The sequence below is a fragment of the Bubalus kerabau genome, chromosome 10, assembly GCF_029407905.1.
Source record: "Bubalus kerabau isolate K-KA32 ecotype Philippines breed swamp buffalo chromosome 10, PCC_UOA_SB_1v2, whole genome shotgun sequence".
Taxonomy (NCBI): Eukaryota; Metazoa; Chordata; class Mammalia; order Artiodactyla; family Bovidae; genus Bubalus; species Bubalus kerabau.
Window position 1 is genome coordinate 46883018 of NC_073633.1, and position 20253 is coordinate 46903270.

Here is a 20253-nt window from a genome sequence, read left to right on the forward strand (position 1 = left end):
AAAATTTTTTAAGAAGGTGGTAAAAGTGAAAAATCACCTAGTCTAGTGATTTTTGTACTGGCATATATAATGGTTGTATCATACCCTTGATGCTCAAATTCGACAAATGGAAAAGACATTTCCTATTTTTATGAAATAGTAAGAGATTATGCCTAAGGAAGCTCAAATCATATTCCAAAGTAAATAAGGAAGTTTTCAAATACGATATATGAACATCTGGTTCACAACAGAGCTCAGTTAAATTTTCTGTGACCAAAACATTAAAACCCTAAGGTATCACTCCAGTTATGAGAATTTCCTCTGGGTTAACCCATTCGAAGCTGAAGTTTCTAAAATGTACTCATCTGCTTGCTGAATGTCAACACTCTATCTGAATCCAGTGATTGCTTTGAGAAAAACTGTGATTGCTACATTTTCAAGCTAAGAAACATGTTGAAGGATGGATTGGAACAGGATAGACATGGAATGACAAGATGTGAAAGGTAGGAAATTAGGGTGTATTAAGCAATTGAAACTCATCTGAGTAAAAGCAAAAGCAGTTTTAATGCCGTGTGAATCGTTAAGTCAGCCCTGAATGTCACTGGTTACTATAGGAACCTGGGTAATGGAAAATGAAAACAGCTGGATTTATGACGCCCATAAATGTGTTGAACAGCTGCCTACTCACTGCCAATGAATACTGTTGAGTGGTAAATGGTAAGACCTTTACATACAAGTATGTGGGAAGGAAAATGAATAAGTTGCTAAATCTTCAAACTTTAAGATATAAATTAAATATTTTAAAATATCTGGGTCATTCTCTTATAAACCACTGGTTTATCCCAAGAGTTAAAAATCATTAAGCTTCTACATATAATTTTTAAAAATTGTTGTATTGAGTTGAATTTGGTCTTCCACAAAAGAAGCCTGTAAAGTTTACTGTCAGCTATTTCAAAATTGTCTCTAATAGTTATAAGAATTCAAAAGTGATGGTTGTATGTAACATTAATTATAATTTAGGAAAGCAAAAGTATTCATTCTAAATCACAGTAAACTGCATACATTAGTGTAATATTACAGCAAACAGTGTTTATCTTGAGTTTGTTTTTTTCTGATTTCCTCTTTTCTATCCCCAGGATCACTTTACTTCAGGATCTAATTTACTGATATATAGACAATTACAATAACCACCTAAACTATTTTTTTTTTCAAGCTCTCTCCTCCACTGCATTCTCCACATTACCAGCAGAGCCATCTTTCTAATACAACTTCCTACCGACACCCAGGATTCCCAAAACCTGTGGGCAACAGGTCAAATCACTTACCTAGGGATACATGGGTTTTGGTAACCTGGATCCAGATAATATTTTAGTTTCAGTCTTTAAGAGTAGGATGACCTAATGACTGTGTCATGCATATCAGGGTACCTTTGATTGTGAAAGAGGGAGCTATTAATATTCACCCTGGGAAAGGAAGCATAAATGACGAACAACAGGCAAATCAGGAAATACAAGTACCTTATGTAAGAGCTTCCCAGGTGGTGCTAGTGGTAAAGAATCCACCTTTCAATGCAGGAGGCATTAGAGACACAGGTTTGACCCCTGGATTGGGAAGATCCCCTGGAGGAGGAAATGGCAACCCACTCCAGTATTCTTGCCTGGGAAAGCCCATTGACAGAGAAGCCTGGCAGGCTACAGTCCATAGAATCACAAAGAGTTGGACATGACTGAGTGACTGAGCACACACACCTATTTAAGAGCCAATAGAGAAGACTGTAATAATTCCTTTGTTTTCCAAGATAAATCAGTTGCTTCCTCCTCTGTACTACCTTTACTACCAGAAATGTACCTTCATTTAGCAATTTCACATTGTAGTGTGGGTATTCTTATCTTTGGACTTCCCAGGTGGCTCAGTGGTAAAGAATCTGCCTGCCAAGCAGGGTACCTGGGCTGGATCCCTGGTTCAGGAAGATCCCCTGAGGAAGGGAATAGCTGGCTACCCACTCCAATACTCTTGCCTGGGAAATGCCTTGGACAGAGAAGCCTGGTGGGCTGTAGCCCATGGGGTCACAAAAGAGTCAGGCACAACTTGGTGATTAAATAACAACAACAATCTTTATATTATTTCCCTTGCTAGGTTCGTATGTCTAAGAAATAAAAGATGTATCTTTGCATCCTGAGAACCAAGTTCTGGGTTGGCCAAAAAGTTCATTTGGGTTTTTCTGTACCATCTTATTGGCCAACCCAATACAAACCATGTGTTTAAAAGATGTTTAATACATGCTTTTTGATGGTGCACTGGGATGACCCAGAGGGATGGTATGGGGAGGGAGGTGGGAGGGGGCTTCAGGGTGGGGAACACATGTACACCCATGGTGGATGCATATTGATGTATGGCAAAACCAATACAATATTTTAAAGTAAAATAATAATAATAATAAAATTAAAAAAAAATAATGAAGCAGAAGACTAATAGACTAAGTTGGAATAAATATCCAAGAAATAGGACAAAGGTAGATAGAGATCTGATCACTCAGGACAATCAATAAAATTATGTTGCATAGGAATTACATGCGAGTATTCACCCCAAAGGAGAAGGATTTCATATATAAATACTCTACATTGCCTATCCAAAAATATTACATAGTATTTGACCTGTGCATTTATTCTTTCAGATGAAAATATAACCTTGCATTCTTCCTTTAGCTAATGATATACAAGATAAAATACAAAGTTTTTAAATCCTGGTTTTAAAATACTTTGCAACATGTTAAATAGTATTCGAGCATTCGTTATGGTTCCAAAGGCATCTCTTTCCAACCACTCAGGATGCTAGCATTCCTTTTCAAATTCTCAGTATGTTATGATCCAGCAATTATTCTGCTTAACTTATTAGGTCATTCTCACTTTACTTCTTACAAATGTTCCTCACCTGAGTGACGTTTCACACACAGGAACATCACAGCTAAATCTGCATAGTCACCACAGCAGAAGTAAGTGAACCAATGATGTAACTCTCATCAAAAAAATCTATGACCCCAAATAATACATCATCACAGATCCTGATTTTTAAAAAATACTCAGATTTTTAAGTCTATTTTCTTATTTTGCAGAAGCAAACATTTGATTTTGAAAACATCTGATTGAGAATGATATAAAATAAAATTTTAAAATGAGAATGTATGTATATGGGCAAGACTTTGTTTTATTAGTTTTAGTTGACTTCAACAATCTTCATGAGACAAATAAACTTTATTAGTAAAATATAAGGAGAAGACCCTCCTCCAAAATCCTGCAAGTCCTCACCCTAAGCAAATCCCAGGTCACTTTTTAAGAATCCCAATACAGCTTCATCAGCCCCAAAACCCAATCACCTGGGATCCTCAATCCAGTATTCACAAATTTTATCAAACATACTTGATGCCGATTATTTCTAACCCATCCTCACCCCCCAACCTTCTTTCCTTCTCTGCATTTTCTCCTATATCCTCCCACTAATTTTATTTTGATAAAATTTTATTATAAAAAATAATATGCTTTTATTTCAAATTATTTAGAAAAGATTTTAAATGCAAAATAATAAGTTATTCATAGGAATACCAACATCCAGATACACACTGATTACATATACAGGATGTTTATTGCCTGCATCATTTGGAATCATACCTTCTAGAAACTTCCCCTGCCCACAGCCCCAGGCCATGGGACAGAATCAGAGGCCTTGCTTTACTACATGACCCCATACTCCTGGCCACAGCAGAGTAAGAAGCCAGTTCCTGACTAGCTAGAAGTCCATTTCATTCACAATTTGTCTCAAAAATTTGAGTTAACATTCAAGGAGACTGATGGTGATCATGGTAGTTATCACTGACATTTATGTGTCATATAAGCAGATTAAGAGGGGTGGTGGAAATAGGAAGAAGCACAGAAACCAGAAATAAGAGAGACCATGCAATCCTTGAGAGGCAGAGAGATTGGGACATCAATTCTCAATGGTTCCTTGGAGCTGGTTCCCAGAGGTACAGCAACAATTCAGTGCCTGCATCTGTAAAACTTCATTTTATCTTTACAATAATTCCCCACCACCTTTATTCTGCCATTTTTACTGTGTTATATGCACAGTTACACATATAAATTTCTTTATTATGAAATGATGCCATGGCACGCTCTAAGGTTAGATACTAACATGAGAAATTAATTGGACCATAAAGAAAGCTGAGCACCGCAGAACTAATGCTTTTGAACAGTGGTATTAGAGAAAGCCTCCTGAGAGTCCCTTGGACTGCAAGGGGATCCAACCAGTCATTCCTAAAGGAAATCAATTCTGAATTTTCACTGGAAGGACTGATGCTGAAGCTAAAACTCCAATACTTTGGCCACCTGTTGCGAAGAACTGACTCATTGGAAAAGACCCTGATGCTGGGAAAGATTGAAGGCGGGAGGAGAAGGGGATGACAGGGGATGAGATGGTTGGAAGGCATCACCAACTCAGTGGACATGGGTTTGGGTGGACTCCGGGAGTTGGTGATGGACAGGGAGGCCTGGCGTGCTGCAGTGCATGGGGTCTCAAATAGTCAGACAGGACTTAGCGACCAAACTGAACTAAACTCATTATCCTCAGCAACTCTTCTCATTCCTTCACCATGAATTTTATTTTTTAAACATGTCTCAAATCCATCCCCTCCTATTAATCCCTGCTATAATTTCTTGCCTCTATCATTACAACAGCTTCTTAAATCAGTGTCTATGAGTCTCCCTTCACACAGCTGTCAAATATCTAACTACGATCAATTTAATTGTCCCTCCACAGCTTAAAGCCCTTCAAATGCTCCAGACAGTTCAGAGATAAGGGCAGGCTGCTTACCAGCATGTGTTCACAAGCCTCCATGACCAGGTCCTGATCCATCTCTACAGCCTGATCTATGCCCTGTGCATACCATGCTGTCCTCCTCTCCAATCCTTGGCTCATGGTGTTTTTTTTTCACCTATTTTATTCCCATTCCCCTAACAAACCAAATCCAACTGCTCCAGTATGATCAACCTAACTGTCACTTTCTCCAGAAGTCCCTGAGCCCTTTGAGTACCATGCCTGCTATAATGCTGCATAGATAACACCTGGTGCTTATTCATAAATATCCATGTGTTTGTGCATTTCTGAGTAATCAAACTCTTCATGAGGGCTTCATCTTTCCCATGCTTATATCCCCTAGAAAAAGTACAATGTCTGGTACATGGTAGATGTCTAATGTTTGTTGTTTGTTGAAGTATTAAATGAATATTGAGAACTGGAATATTTATCTCATATCTATAAATAGGGATGTCACAGCCATCTGTGACTCCACCCCTCAAAATATGAATTTCTGAGCCTGGAGGGCATCCAGAAAGAACAATGCCTGTTATTCAGCAGGCATGAGCCCTCACCTTGGTGAGCACTGAGGAGCTGGGGGTCCGGGGGTGGGGGTAGAGTAGGGGTGGGGGGGCTGTGCATGTGTGCTTGCCCAGTCCTGTCTGACTCTTTGCGACCCCATGGACTATAGCCCACCTGACTCCTCTGTCCATGGGATTTTCCAGGCAAGAATACTGAGGTGCGTTGCCATTTCCTACTCCAAGGGATCTTCCCAACCCAGGGATCAAACTCAAGTCTCCTGTGCCACCTGCATTGCAGGCAGATTCTTTACTGTTTGAGTTATCAGGGAAGTCAGGGAGGGATTTTAAAAATGCAGGAGGATACTGGCCCCAGATAACTGAGATGCATATGAAAGGAATGATTTCAGTAAGTCCAAACTCTTGCATCTTCCCATACATAGAAAAGCCCTAAATTCCTCACTGGATCTATCTGGTTTTCCTTAATTAGCAATAATCTTTTGATATTCACACTACCTGCTCCTGTTGCAAACTTCTATATAAACTGACTCCTCCTTCCATCTCCTCATAACAATTTTCTCAAGGCTACTTGAGATGCTGTCTATGGGGCTTGAAGTCCTAAAACTTCCCACCAAATATAACTCTCAACTTCTGGGTTGTGACTATTTTTGAAGTCAACAATATATGTGTGAACAGGTAAATTTGCAAGTGGAAGGATGGGTGACTGAGACATCTCTCTTATCCTCACAACCAGATCATAAAGAAAGCAAATATTTCCATAAAGTGGCATATATTTATCATGATCTTAAAACCTGTACTGTAAGTTTAATAAAATTGCAGCTCTCTGATTTTGTAAGTACTTTAACCATACATTGTATAAAAACTTCTCTTGGATGGAGGGGGCATGAACATATTATAGAGGCAGAATTCAGTTAACCTGATGATGAGACTCAGGCAGTCAGAACCCTCCAAAACCACAACAGCACACTGGACCATTTAGGCAGTAAGACTCAGGTGCCTTCCTTAAAGATGAAGAACAGACAGCTCACTACAATATTATATCCTATTGAGGAAATGTGAGAAATGCTTCTAAAATATTTAAGCCAATCTATTACTTTAAACTATTATTTCACCCCCATAATTTATATCAACCATTATGCTGATTATCAAGCTATTAATTCTGCCAATGAAAACCCATTGCTAATGTGCTAATTGACTAATCTTCAGTGCTAGGGATAAAGAAAGCTAAAGCACTTGTAATAATGCCTCTGGAATGTGGCCTTGCTAATTAAATGTTAGTGGACCACCCCTGGAGTGTGAATACTGAATTAAGGCAACTGACTGCCCCTCTGGTGGAGATTAAAGCTAACTAATGCACATTTACATCATACTGTTTACTGAAGTATTATAAAGTAGACTACAGACATCTTAATGGCGACCAACAACATGAATATAAACCCCAACTAGGAATAAAAGAACTCCCACACTCTGGTCTAGCTCTTCCACAGGGTGAGAAAACTGTGGTCCTAGATTTATTTTCTAAGTGATTCTGCATGCACTTAACAAATGTCATCTCTGCAATCAATATTTAAGCCAAGAGAAAAGGAAATGTATCAGATGCACCTGTCTAAATGTTTAGCGCTACACCTCAGAGGAAAATGTTTCCTCATGTCTTTATTATGTCATCAGTGTATGACCTGAGGTATAAATATAAATTTCCCCAAGGTGCTTTTTATGAACAAGAGAGAAAATAAATAAGAACTTTCAGCATTCTAAGATACAATGCTTTCTTCTTTAATATTTTCATACTAATCTTTACCTCTGTAATGGTGATGAAATACCTGTGGTATTGTTGTTGTTCAGTTTTGAATAAGACATATTAGCAAAGTTAATCCAAGGGAGATGCATTGTAGCGTGCCCCTGAAACCTGCAGTATGAATACAGTTCTTAAACCTGCAGAAAAAAAGATATAATTTTCTCTTGGAAGTCAAAACATCATAGATCAACACATGGTGCAGCTTATGGAAATACATTTTGATATATTTCCTTTCATTTATCTAAGATATGAATAGTAGTCAATTTCATATCTCAAATATGGTTTTCTGTGTCATATGCTTGAAATACTATAGGTGACAAGGAAAGACTCCTGAATGTTAAATAGTAAATCTTTGCTCAATTCTTATAAAGAATGACAAAAATTGGCTCGAGAACAAGGGTAAGTGTTGATATACTGAGGCAATTTTAATTCTCCATGTCAGCATATTGGTGAAGCAATGCACACACACACAAACACACACACACACAGCACAGATGTTGTAATCATATTTCCTCTTTTACAAAATAGATGGATTATATGTATTATGTTTTATAAATTAGTTACTTCATCTCAACTCTGAATAACTTAAATAGAGTTTTGTCAAAAACACTGAGTTCTGTTTTCATGTTACCTAAGATCCACTCTACTCTGTGGAATCCATTCGATCTGGAACAAAATCTTTAAGGCACTCTGTAAGTTCATCAAGCTGATAAGTAGGGTCTTTCTATTTTGTGGTATCATTAATCTCTGTTCAAGAGAACAATGCCAAAAAAGCAGCTAATCTATTCAGAAGAAAACTATGATGAGAGAAATTCTTTTATGTAGGATTTACCCTTAGCAAACTTCTGGGGAAAAACAAGGTTTTTTGTGTTTTTTGGTTTGTTTGTTTGTTTGCAGATTCTAGAAATCCTACTTTTAGTACTGTTAGGTAGTTAGAATAGGAAACAGGAATCTAGAATGGCGGTGGCTAAAAGACAAGGAAGGGAAAAGCCTGCGAAAATAGAACAAAGGAAGGTCCAAGGACTAGAGAGAGGACCTTAGGTAGAACAACAGCCCTTCTGGCTAGCCCAACTTACCTAGGGCAGCCCCAGGGGAGGAAAAAACATATAAAAAGAGGAGCCAAAGGGCCAGGAGTCTCTCTCTCCTATGCATGCTCTTTCTCTCTCTCTCTCTCCTCTTCGTATCTTTTGGGTCGGCATGCCCTCACACCTTAAGGATGTATTTTCCTTGATTTTCTAAGTAAAACTGAGGGAGCTATAACACTGTCTGAGAGCTGTGATGCGCAAAGGGCTTTAACGTCCCTTGCTTCAAATCTCTGTTGTGACGAGACAGAACCGAGGAGATTACACTCCCCTGACAGTACCACCTTTTCTTCCTACTTCCCCACTGCCATATTTTGCAGCTATCCATGGTCCACTCAAGGATTGCCATAGGTGCACCCTTTCCTGGGCTGATCCCTTCCCAACACAAGACTATATCCAAACCTGCCTTTTTCTCATTACATTGAAATGTACTACCCTTATCTCATTTCCTTGGGTCCTAGATGTCTACTGGAAAAGCAAATGAACTAATTTACACTATGATATCTGCTCTAATCTGGATGTTTGTGTCCATGAGAAATTCCTATGCTGAAATCCTAACCCCCAAAGGTGACAGGAGGTGAGGTTTAGGGGAGGTGGTTAGATATGGGGCAAAGTCCTCATGAATGATATAAATGCTCTTATAAAAGACCCTGCAGAGCTGCATGACCTCCTTCCACCATGTGAGAACACAGTGAAAAGAACTATCTAGAAAGTGGGCCCTCACCAAACACCAAATTGACTTGACCTGCAAACTTGAAATTCCCAGCCTCCAGGACTGTGAGAAAGAAATTTCTGTTGTTCAAAAGCCACCAATCTATGACACTATGATATCAGCCTGAGAAGACTAAGACATTATTAATATAAGACAGTGGTTTAATAGGAAATCCCTTGAGGAATATATTTGAATATTAATACATTCATTAGTCAACAAATATTCATGGAGTGTCTCCAATGCACTAACCATTGTTCTCTTCAATGCTGTTAGGTATACATCAATGAAAAATATCAATGGAGAAAGCAGACAACTATCCCTAGTGAAGTTACATTCTAGCAAGAAGAGAGACAGAAGTATATTCTTATTGTTATTCATTGTTCACTCACTAAGTCATGTCCAACTCTGCAACCTCATGGACTATAGTCTACCAGGCTCCCCTGTTCTCCACTATCTCCTAGAATTTGCTCAGATTCATGTCCATTGAACAGGTGATGCTATCTAACCATCTCATCCTCTGCTACCCCCTTCTTTTGCCTTCAATGCCAGGATTAAGAAGCTTCCCCCATGGCTCAGAGGGCAAAGAATCTGCCCCAATGTAGGAGACACAGGAGATATGGGTTCAATCCCTGGGTTGGGAAGATCCCCTGGAGGAGAAAATGGCAACCCACTCCAGTATTCTTGCCTGAAAAAATCCCATGGACAGAGGAGTCTGGAAGGCCACAGTCCATAGGGTCACTAAAGAGTTGGGCATGAATTGAGCAACTAAGCACGCATGTGGGATTAAAAGACAATTCATTCCATGGAAAGAATAATAAAACATAACAGGGCAAGAGGGTTACAGTGCAGGGAGGGGAAGGGGACTGCCATCAATGAGAAGGTGACACATGTCCAGAGACCTGAAGGAAGTGGCAAACAAACTATTGAGATACCTGAGCAAAGTGCCTTCCTGGCAGAGAACAGCCTTCATAAAGGCCTAAAGGCAGGAGCATGTCTGGTTTGTTAGAGGAAGAGCAAAGACGACAGTGAGCAGAGTGAGTCAGGAGCAGAGTAGTGAGAGGAGATCAGAAAGAAGGTGGGGACAGGGACAGACAAGAAACACCAGCTTATCTGCTGCTGCTAAGTTGCTTCAGTCATGTCCGACTCTGTACGACCCCATAGACGGCAGCCCACCAGGCTCCCCCATCCCTGGGATTCTCCAGGCAAGAACACTGGAGTGGGTTGCCATTTCCTTCTCCAATGCATGAAAGTGAAAAGTGAAAATGAAGTCGCTCAGTCATGTCTGACCCTTATCGACCCTATGGACTGCAGCCCACCAGGCTCCTCCATCCATGGGAGTTTCCAGGCAAGAGTACCGGAGTGGGGTGCCATTGCCAGCTTATCTAGGGTCCTGTTAATAAAAGCCTTATGAACTTAACCTTCATTGGTCCAGGGCAATATAGAAATTCCAGTTACAACTGCATATTTATTTCCTTTATTTATTCAATAATTCTTGAGTGGCCAATGAATGTCAAACATTCCCTGAAGTGCAGAGGATTCAAAAATGGAAAGACTACCTCTAAAGAGTTGATAATTGAGCAGGAATACAAAGCAGGCAATTACAGTTAAAGTGAAAAGTTCTATAATGGGAATATCCATAAGCCACACTCAGAATACAGGAGAAATAGCTCAATATGGGGCAACAGATAAGACAAAAAGTGGAGAGTCAGGAAGGAGTAGGCTCAACTTGAGCTGAGCTGAGCAGAACTGTAGGTGTCTCTCCTATATGGGAAGGGCAGTCTAGGCAAATGAAATAGATAAGCAAACTCAGAAAGTAATTTTTTAAAAAGCAATATATTTTCTGGGTATTATAAATAGCTCAGTAGCTTCACAGCAAGAAAATGTGTTGTCTTGTAAGCATCAGAGTAGAATGAGCTGTGCATCCTGTCACAGTGCCCTTCTTGATGGACAGATTGGTTTAGGGTCCTTAATTGGAAAAATGGCAGAACTAGCCAATCATGACCTTTTCCATTCCAGTTCAAGATCAGAAATCTACATGGTCATTTATGAAAGTGAAAGTGAGTGTTTCTCAGTTGTGTCTGATTCTTTGCAACCCCATGAACTATACAGTCCATGGAATTCTCCAGGCCAGAATACTGGAGTGGGTAGCCTTTCCCTTCTCCGGGGGATCTTCCCAACCCAGGGATCGAACCCAGGACTCCCACATTGCAGGCAGATTCTTTACGAGCTGAGTCACGAGGGAAGGGGTGCTTGCAACTACAAAGGCACCTCTATTGAAGAAGACAACTGCACAAGACATGTCAGAGCCTCCTCTGAATCCACAATCCCAGACAGTGCAGTTCCATAGCTGGCAGAAACAGCAGCTCCACTTTAAATCCCATCCTCCTCAAGTTACTGTTACTCACATAACTTTCAATCCTTACAGCAATTCTTCTAGATAGGCATTATCTGTTTCTACTTTATGTAATATTGTGGAAAAATGCTTTTAAAATGACTGAAATAGCTTGCTTCTTTGTTTTAGGTGATCTCTGAATTCATCTCTGCAGTAGATAGAGATTTAGTTTAAGTAATTTCAATAATGGGTCATTATTAGTATTCATCAGAGGCAGCTGACAGAGGCTAGTCTAGGATGGGGGCCATTGAGATGAGGACCACCTGAAAATGTTAGCAGGTGGAGCCTCAGGGGAAGGACATCAGGAAGGGAGCCCTCATGACTAAACCAAAGACCTCTAAGAACTGTGATGTCTAATATCCAACTTTAAGTGGTTTTCTTAAAATTACAGTGACCCTTTCCCTTCCCACTTCTATCATGCCCCAGATAAAGAAAAGAGTAGTATTGATACCCACTTACAGGGCAAAGTTGTGAGGAGACAGAAAAATTGACAGAAAGGTAAAATAGCAAATAGAGTTTCAAGAATAGAGAGAAGAAAGAATTTCCTGAATATGTCTGCCATCATTTTGGTTCCAGAAATGGTCATCCTTGGCCTAAACTCTGGACGAAACCTCCCCCATACTTTGAGACTTACTCCTTCCCCAGCATCCATCCTCAATCCACCCAGCCATCTTCTTAAGATGTTGACCATTTCCTCTCTTCAGTCATCTGCACTAAGATGTCTGCACTCAGACTGAAATCAAGCCCCCCGCCATGGCCTCCACTGCTGGCCCTGATTGGACACCTGTCGATATCTCCAATTCCATCTCCCACCTCTCTTAAGAGGCTTTGCGCCTTTTAACTAAACAGAAGGCTGTGGGTTTTGTATCTGGTGTTCTTTCTCCTCGGAGGGCAAAGACCACTATTCTACCTAGTACCTACTCAGTTGAAGTTCTACCTTTCAGAACAGTTTTAAGTCCACTCCTCACCCACAACATTACCTCTATCAGAAATGTATCACAATTTGCAATTGTGTTTTTCTGCTGTTGTTTGTATCCTGTTCTCCTAACCCACTACATGTAAATTCTGTAGTTTCCAACTGTGCATCAAGAGCTTAGCATAAAGCCTGTTACACAGTAAGTGTTCTGTTGTTTAGTTGCTAAATTGTATTCAACTCTGTGATCCCATGGACTGTAGCCCACCAGACTCCTCTGTTCATGGGATTCCCCAGGCAAAAATACTGAAGGGAGTTGCTGTGCCCTCCTCCAGGGGATCTTCCCAACGCAGGGATCAAACCTGTGTCTCCTGCACTGGCAGGCAGATTCTTTACCACTAAGTCGCCAGAGATGCTCCATACACAAGATTTTAAACCCATTATTATCAACAAGAAACTTGAAGTCAGGGAAACTAGAGCCAAGTGGGCATCTAGGAAGGCTTCTAGAAGAGATATGGTCTCCACACTAATTTTAGTGAGGTAGACAAACTCTGTCTGAGAAGCAGAAAACAAACAAGCATTCCTAAGGATGGAAAATAGTGAAATGGCTAAAAAGCAAAAGAGCCAAGAGACAGAGCAGATTTGTTAGGCTAATAAAGAGAAGCATGAAGGTATATTATAGAAGAAAGAGCTATATTTTACATTACCCACTTCCACTTTCTACAAAGTGCCCAAGGACAGAGAACTTGACTTACTACCTCCCAAAATAAATTATTACTTCCAAAGATCTGATAGATTTTCTTGCCATGGCCAGTCATGCCAATGCACTTTCCTTCCTTTATGTGACTCATGATGCTTTCTGTGTTCTTTCCAAGGTAAGAAATCAGAAAGTGTCTGTTTGACAATATATCTTTTCCACTGCTTTCCAATTTTACAATCATAACTGGAAATAGATTCTTCCATAGTTTATAGCCCTTTTGCCGAAGATAGTAGAAATTCACACTCTGATCACCTCTGCTTCTTTCCCATTAAAGGGCAGAAGTGCTGCTTCCTGTGTATGAAAGAAGAATACGTAGGATGGTAAGATGAAAGTTTAGAGTTTAAACAGAAAAAGAAATCCCAGGCTTCAGGTCTGCTTTATAGACAGTGTTCACAATATCCTTTAGAAAACATATTATGGGTAAATACTATGCTGCTCAAAATCATTGGCAACTGCCCTGGGCATTCTCCATACACTGAAGAGCATTTATTAAATGATTTAGGGACACAGGCAGACCCTGAAGAGCAAGTAGGTAAGGACCGAACACCGCATGGGTTAGTGTTTTCAATAGGGACTAATTGTTTACAGTCTACAATCAAATATAAACATACAATTGAGATTATTTGCTTCACAATACTTATAACTAAAATAAAATCAAATCTTCAACTTCTGATTCCAATTATAATGGTATACAAGAGATGGTATTGACAACCACACAACTAGACAATAGGCAGTGAAAGTCTCTGATTCCTAAAGAATAAAGGGGGAACGTTTCAGGAGCCCCAGCACTCCAGTCAACTGCCTGGAGTCAGTTTCTAGGCCACAGTGCAAGGAAGAAGAACCCAACTAGAGTTCAGAGTTCCACTAAGTATAAGAAAGAAAGACTGGAGTTTGAGGCCAAGACAACTAGAATGTGACATTTGTGATGCTGGGAAAAGGGACGGGCCCTCAGAGAACTCTGGAACATCTTTGGCTACTACTGATCCGCTCATGTATGAGAGGAAACTACCCAAGACCCAGGGAAATAACCACTGAGAAGTGACAGGCAGAGTTAACACAGGGCTAGAAATGGATCATATTTTATCAGAGTGGAAATGCCTTGTAGTACAAGACCTTTAAATAAAGTTCTAAGATACCTCCTTAGTACTGGGGCTAAATTAGCTCTAGATTAAAAGCTGCTCTGGACCCTTCCTAACAAAGTTGAAAGTAAAGCTTCAAATAATCCAATTGATTTCAAGTAACATAACTTTATGCTAGAATAAAGTCTAACACAATTTAAAAGAATATAACAGAATATAGGAACTAAGAGCATACAATTTATTATGACCATTATCCAATAAAAACATTACTAGGTATATGGAGAAAAAGGAACACATGACTCATGACCTAAGAGAAATATCAATAGAACCAGAACCAGAAATAACAGAGATGGTACAATTAGCAGTAAAGTTCATTTACATGGCTATTATAAATATTTCCCATAGTTCACCAAAGTAGAGAAAAATCTGAACACGATGAAGAGAGAAGTAGACGATATGATATAAAAGATGCATATTGAACTTCTAGAGATAAGGTAACAATCTCATCTAGGAAATGACATTAGAATAAATCATTCAAATAAAATAGATGAGTGAACTTGAAAGAAGCAATAGTAACTATTCAAAATAAAGAAAAGAGAGAAAAAATATGGAGGAAAAAGTGAACAGGCCATCAGTAATTTGTGGATAACATCAAGTAATCTAACATACTTATAGTTAAAGTCCCAGAAAAACAGAAAGGAACACTATATATATATATATATACACATATATATATATATTTGAAGAAATAATGTCTGAAAAAAAGCCTCTAAATCTGATGAATACCAGCAAACTTGAAGTAAAAGAAAACTTAAATGCCACACAAGGCCACATCATAATAAAATTGTTAAATACCAGAGGTAAGAGAAAAATCTTAAAAGCAACCTGAGAAAGAGATAGATAATGAAAGATAATGGGATGCTGCAAAATGTTTAACAACATGCTATCTGGGGAAGAAAACATGGCTTGGAGTATTTGTGGATTCTATAGTATAAATACTCCCATTTGGCCTATTTCAGTCTGTCAGTCTGATATTCCTGAATGCTGAGTTTGGGACACAAAGAATTGAGGCTCACAATCAATTCTCACAAGGTGGTATAAGCTGGCCCAAGCACACCACTGCACACAGGAGAACAAGTTGAAAAATGGTAGCGGGTTTCTTTTGAGAAGCAAGGCAAGCAAGAGGACAAAAGCACAGTTGACGTTAGTTATAGAAAAGAGAGATGTCAACTTGGAATTTTTTAATGAAGCAAATTATCTTTCAAAAATAAACAAAAGACTCTCTTACTTAAACAAGAGCTTAACTTAAATGAAAAAGAACTAACTACCAGCAAACCTACACTACAATAAAGTTCTTAATGCAAAAGGAAAATGATGTCAGATAGAAATTTAAAGAAAGACAGGAGTGGTGGATTCATCAGTATACATGAAAGGCATGTATCTCATTTTTAATCTTTTAAAATGATAACTAACTAGTCAAAGAAGAAATACTAATAGATGTAGACATTAATTTCATATGTAGAAGTGAAATGCATCAAACAGTAGCACAAAGGATAAGAAAAGAAATGGAGCTCTATAGAACTTACATTTTAGGTGAAGAGGTATAATATTATTTGACATAGACTGTAATAATCTAAACCTATAGATTATAAATAGTAAAAATACAACTAAATAAAATGGTATAGATTTTTATACAAATGTAGAAATAAAAATCGAATGCTAATGCAAAAAGGGAAAAGAAAACGACAAAAAATACAGATAAGTGGTAAAACAACATCAAGATAGTAAATTAAGCCTACATTTGTAGAAATTGTATTTAATGCAAATTACGTACACAATCTAATTAAAAGGCAGATGGAAAAATTGGATTAAAAAGAAAAGCCTAATATATGCTTTCAAAAAGAAACCTACTTTAAATATAAAACATGAAAACAAGTTAATAATGAAAGGCTGAAAAAAACTTTTCACATGAACAGTAATTTTTGTAAAAGTTCACGTGATTATATTAATATTAGACAAACTAAATTTTAGGATGAAAAGCAGGAATTGTCAAAGGAAAAAATCAATACAAGTGAACTTCATAAAAATTTAAATTTTTTGCTCTTCAAAAGACATTCTTTAGAAACTTTTAAAATAAGTAAGTCATGCTTATTATAATATATTTATAAAATAAATATTAAATTATTTGTAACCAGAACATAAATGTTAAAACCAACTTAGTTTTCTAAAAAATGAGTTAATGATTTGGATAGGCACTTCACTATAGAAGATATACAAATGATGGAGAAATACAGAAAAAGAAACTGAATATCTACAGTCGTTAGAGAAATGCAAATTAAAGTCTCAGTGTGATACCATTAAACACTCAGGAAACACCATTTTAAAATTTTAAAGATTGACAATAGTCAATCAAGTGTTAGTATAAATCATGAAGCATTATAATGCTTACACATTTCTGGTGGGAAAGTAAAAAGCTACAGCAACTTTAGAAAGTAGTTTGACAATGTCTTATAACATTTAACACACTTTTATACAATCTAGACACCTCAGCTGCTGCTAAGTCGCTTCAGTCGTGTCCAACTCTGTGCAACCCCACAGATGCCAGCCCACCAGGCTCCCCTGTCCCTGGGATTCTCCAGGCAAGAACACTGGAGTGGGTTGCCATTTCCTTCTCCAATGCATGAAAGTGAAAAGTGAAAGTGAAGTCGCTCAGTCGTGTCTGACTCTTAGCGACCCCATGGACTGTAGCCCACCAGGCTCCTCTGTCCATGGATTTTCCAGGCAAGAGTACTAGGGTGGAGTGCCATTGCCTTCTAGCTATTTCTCCAAGAGAAATTAAAACATTTGTCTACACAAGGCTTGTCCTGGAATATACAAGGAAGTTTTATTTGTATTAGGTAAAATATTAGAAACAATCCCAATATTTATTGTTTGACTGTATAAACAAATCAGATCAGATCAGATTAGATCAGTCGCTCAGTCATGTCCAACTCTTTGTGACCCCATGAATCGCAGCATGCCAGGCCTCCCTGTCCATCACCAACTCCCGGAGTTCACTTAGACTCACGTCCATCAAGTCAGTATGCCATCCAGCCATCTCATCCTCTGTCGTCCCCTTCTCCTCTTGCCCCCAATCCCTCCCAGCATCAGAGTCTTTTCCAATGAGTCAACTCTTCGCATGAGGTGGCCAAAGTACTGGAGTTTCAGCTTAAGCGTCATTCCTTCCAAAGAACACCCAGAGCTGATCTCCTTCAGAATGGACTGGTTGGATCTCCTTGCAGTTCACGGGACTCTCAAGAGTCTTCTCCAACACCACAGTTCAAAAGCATCAATTCTTTGGTGCTCAGCCTTCTTCACAGTCCAACTCTCACATCCATACATGACCACTGGAAAAACCATAGCCTTGACTAGACGAACCTTTGTTGGCAAAGTAATGTCTCTGCTTTTGAATATGCTATCTAGGTTGGTCATAACTTTCCTTCCAAAGAGTAAGCGTCTTTTAATTTCATGGCTGCAGTCACCATCTGTAGTGATGTTGGAGCCCAGAAAAATAAAGTCTGACACTGTTTCCACTATTTCCCCATCTATTTCCCATGAAGTGATGGGACCGGATGCCTTGATCTTCGTTTTCTGAATGTTGAGCTTTAAGCCAACTTTTTCACCCTCCACTTTCACTTTCATCAAGAGGCTTTTGAGTTCCTCTTCACTTTCTGCCATAAGGGTGGTGTCATCTGCATATCTGAGGTTATTGATATTTCTCCTGGCAATCTTTATTCCAGCTTGTGCTTCTTCCAGTCCAGCATTTCTCATGATGTACTCTGCATATAAGTTAAATAAGCAGGGTGACAATATACAGCCTTGATGTACTCCTTTTCCTATTTGGAACCAGTCTGTTGTTCCATGTCCAGTTCTAACTGTTGCTTCCTGACCTGCATACAAATTTCTCAAGAGGCAGATCAGGTGGTCTGGTATTCCCATCTCTTGAAGAATTTTCCACAGTTTATTGTGATCCACACAGTCAAAGGATTTGGCATAGTCAATAAAACAGAAATAGATGCTTTTCTGGAACTCTCTTGCTTTTTCCATGATCCAGCAGATGCTGGCAATTTGATATCTGGTTCCTCTGCCTTTTCTAAAATCAGCTTGAACATCAGGAAGTTCACGGTTCACATATTGGTAAAGCCTGGCTTGGAGAATTTTGAGCATTACTTTACTAGCATGTGAGATGAGTGCAATTGTGCAATAGTTTGAGCATTCTTTGGCATTGCCTTTCTTTGGGATTGGAATGAAAACTGACCTTTTCCAGTCCTGTCCACTGCTGAGTTTTCCAAATTTGCTGGCATATTGAGTGCAGCACTTTCACAGCATCATCTTCCAGGATTTGGAATAGCTCAACTGGAATTCTATCACCTCCACTAGCTTTGTTCGTAGTGATGCTTTCTAAGGCCTACTTGACTTTACATTCCAGGATGTCTGGCTCTAGGTCAGTGATCACACCATCGTGATTATCTGGGTCGTGAAGATCTTTTTTGTGCAGTTCTTCTGTGTATTCTTGCCATCTCTTCTTAATATCTTCTGCTTCTGTTAGGTCCATACCATTTCTGTCCTTTATCGAGCCCATCTTTGCATGAACTCTTCCTTTGGTATCTCTGATTTTCTTGAAGAGATCCCTAGTCTTTCCCATTCTGTTGTTTCCCTCTATTTCTTTGCATTGATCACTGAAGAAGGCTTTCTTATCTCTTCTTGCTATTCTTTGGAACTCTGCATTCAGATGTTTATATCTTTCCTTTTCTCCTTTGCTTTTCGCTTCTCTTCTTTTCACAGCTATTTATAAGGCCTCCCCAGACAGCCATTTTGCTTTTTTGAGTTTCTTTTCCATGAGGATGGGCTTGATCCCTGTCTCCTGTACAATGTCACAAACCTCATTCCATAGTTCATCAGGCACTCTATCTATCAGATCTAGGCCCTTAAATCTATTTCTCACTTCCACTGTATAATCATAAGGGATTTGATTTAGGTCATACCTGAATGGTCCACATTGAAGGTCAGGAAGGGCGGCAGTGAGGAGATACCCCTTGTCCAAGGTAAGGAGCAATGGCTGTGCTTTGCTGGAGCAGCCGTGAAGAGATACCCCATGCCCAAGGTAAGAGAAACCCAAGTAAGACGGTAGGTGTTGCAAGAGGGCATTAGAGGGCAAACACACTGAAACCATACTCACAGAAAACTAGTCAATCTAATCACACTAGGACCACAGCCTTGTCTAACTCAATGAAACTAAGCCATTCCCATGGGGCAACCCAAGACGGGCAGGTTATGGTGGAGTGATCTGACAGAATGTGGTCCACTGGAGAAGGGAATGGCAAACCACTTCAGTATTCTTGCCTTGAGAACCCCATGAACAGTATGAAAAGGCAAAATGATAGGATACTGAAAGAGAAACTCCCCAGGTCAGTAGGTGCCCAATATGCTGCTGGAGATCAGTGGAGAAATAACTCCAGAAAGAATGAAGGGATGGAGCCAAAGCAAAAACAATACCCAGCTGTGGATGTGACTGGTGATAGAAGCAAGGTCTGATGCTTAAAGAGCAGTGTTGCATAGAAACCTGGAATGTCAGGTCCATGAATCAAGGCAAATTGGAAGTGGTCAAACAAGAGATGTCAAGAGTGAATGTCAACATTCTAGGAATCAGCGAACTGAAATGGACTGGAATGGGTGAATTTAACTCAGATGACCATTATATCTACTACTGCGGGCAGGAATCCCTCAGAAGAAATGGAGTGGCCATAATGGTCAACAAAAGAGTCTGAAATGCAGTACTTGGATGCAATCCCAAAAATGACAGAATGATCTCTGTTCGTTTCCAAGGCAAACCATTCAATATCACAGTAATCCAAGTCTATGCCCCAACCAGTAATGCTGAAGAAGCTGGAGTTGAACGGTTCTATGAAGACCTACAAGACCTTTTAGAACTAACACCCAAAAAAAAAGATGTCCTTTTTATTATAGGGGACTGGAATGCAAAAGCAGGAAGTCAAGAAACACCTGGAGTAACAGGCAAATTTGGCCTTGGGATACGGAATGAAGCAGGGCAAAGAATAATAGAGTTTTGCCAAGAAAATGCACTGGTCATAACAAACACCCTCTACCAACAACACAA

At 39.2% G+C, this 20253-nt stretch overlaps 1 protein-coding gene across 15 annotated transcripts in view; it reads right to left on the reverse strand.

Annotated features, from left to right (window-relative positions):
- The window catches only part of LOC129621292 (uncharacterized), a 694734-nt gene that overhangs the window by 151664 nt on the left and 522817 nt on the right, over positions 1 to 20253 (reverse strand). The window lies entirely within an intron of this gene.